Genomic DNA, 2128 nt, shown 5'->3' on the forward strand with positions numbered 1-2128 from the left:
CTGGCCTTCTTCCCCTATCTGTGTGTCTACTGCTGACCTGTGGCTTCGCTGAGGCAGGGAAGTTGCTGGTAGTGCCCATGGATGGGAGCCACTGGTTCACCATGCGGTCAGTGGTGGAGAAACTCATTCTCAGGGGGCATGAGGTGGTCGTAGTCATGCCAGAGGTGAGTTGGCAACTGGGAAGATCACTGAATTGCACAGTGAAGACTTATTCAACCTCATACACTCTGGAGGATCTGGACCAGGAGTTCATGGTTTTTGCCAATGCTCACTGGACAGCACCACTGCGAAGTGCATTTTCTCTATTAACAAGTTCATCCAATGGTATTTTTGACTTATTTTTTTCAAATTCCAGGAGTTTGTTTAAGGACAAAAAATTAGTAGAATACTTAAAGGAGAGTTCTTTTGATGCGGTGTTTCTGGATCCTTTTGATGGCTGTGGCTTAATTCTTGCCAAATATTTCTCCCTCCCCTCTGTGGTCTTCGCCAGAGGAACATTTTGCCACTATCTTGAAGAAGGTGCACAGTGCCCTGCTCCTCTTTCCTACATCCCCAGAGGTCTCTTAGGGTTCTCAGATGCCATGACTTTCAAGGAGAGAGTATGGAACCACATCATGCACTTGGAGGAACATTTGTTTTGCCCCTATTTTTTAAAAAATGTCTTAGAAATAGCCTCTGAAATTCTCCAAACACCTGTCACGGTATATGATCTCTACAGCCACACATCAATTTGGTTGTTGCGAACAGACTTTGTTTTGGACCATCCCAAACCCGTGATGCCCAACATGGTCTTCATTGGTGGTATCAACTGCCATCAGGGAAAGCCAGTGCCTATGGTAAGTTATCTCTCCTTTAGCACATTAAGAATAATCTGGCTTTGGACATTAAAAGAAGATTTCTTATTGAACTATAATCTATCATTTACATTTGTCCCATTTGGAATTTCTTTCTGGTTTAAGGAATTCTTTTGTACCAATTCACTTAATTGTTGGGTAGCAAATTGTATAAAGCAGCTCTTGTTGATATGTAAATGTATACAATTGATATAATTGTAGATCATATCTAGGCTGCAATCTAAATGCTATTTTTGGAAACATACCAAAAACCACAGTAAGAAATGAAACTTCCTTTTTTTTTTTTGCTAATTCTATACTACCCCCAGAAGAAAATATTCTTAGCAGTTTTGTGTGAATTCTTTTCAATTTTTTTTGAAATTATACTATGTATATGCATATATTTAGGGTAAATTCTCACTTCTATTTTATTAATATAAAATCTAATATCATGCTGGCTATGATTTTTTTTATGTTAGATTTTTCTTTTGTCAATAAGTTAAAGATATCTTTACAGGTCAATGCATACAGATTTGACACGTTCTTTTAATAATTGCATAATAGTCTTTACTTTGGATGCAATGTAGTTTTCCAGCCAATTAATATTAATAGAGATTTAAGTGTTTTCCACTTTTGGGGTTTATGAACAATAATAAACATTCTTATATACTTTCTTTATATATATTTCCATATTTTTGCTTTTATCTCAGTAGGGTATCGTCCTATGACTGTGGTTGCTTGGTTTTCATTAAATAAGATTAGCATCCTTTTGCTATTACATCTTCCTATTCAAGAATATGAATCCCTCATTATTTATTCTGATTTTGTTTTATGTCCATAAATAAAATCTTGCACTTTATAGAAGTATTTTATCTTATTAACCTTTATTCCCCTGCATTTCATTTTTTTGAAACCATTATGTGCAAGGCAATTTTCCCATTCTCTTTTGAATTAATTATGCATAATTAATGTACTGCTTTGAGTTTTACACATTTATCTTGTATATAGTCATATTACTAACCTCTCGTATTAGTATGTAAGGTGTATTAAGTGTGCAATATCATCTGCAAATTATTCCATCCCCTGGTATTTATACTTCTTATTTTGATGGAGCATATAGTTCCAAAACATTATTGAATAATGTTGTTGGTCTAGCCAGTTTAAATTAGGATTTAGTCACTTGCAATTCATTCTCAGCAAACTATCGCAAGAACAGAAAACCAAACACCGCATGTTCTCACTCATAGGTGGGAACTGAACAATGAGATCACTTGGACTCGGGAAGGGGAACATCA

The 2128-nt window shown here is 35.8% G+C and overlaps 1 protein-coding gene and 1 pseudogene across 2 annotated transcripts in view; both read left to right on the forward strand.

Annotated features, from left to right (window-relative positions):
• Positions 1 to 2128, forward strand: part of LOC105539813 (UDP-glucuronosyltransferase 1-8) — a 175354-nt gene that overhangs the window by 54001 nt on the left and 119225 nt on the right. The window lies entirely within an intron of this gene.
• The window catches only part of LOC105539849, a 4943-nt pseudogene continuing 2829 nt past the window's right edge, over positions 15 to 2128 (forward strand).

This window comes from Mandrillus leucophaeus, unplaced genomic scaffold (genome assembly GCF_000951045.1).
Source record: "Mandrillus leucophaeus isolate KB7577 unplaced genomic scaffold, Mleu.le_1.0 Scaffold21, whole genome shotgun sequence".
Classification (NCBI taxonomy): Eukaryota; Metazoa; Chordata; class Mammalia; order Primates; family Cercopithecidae; genus Mandrillus; species Mandrillus leucophaeus.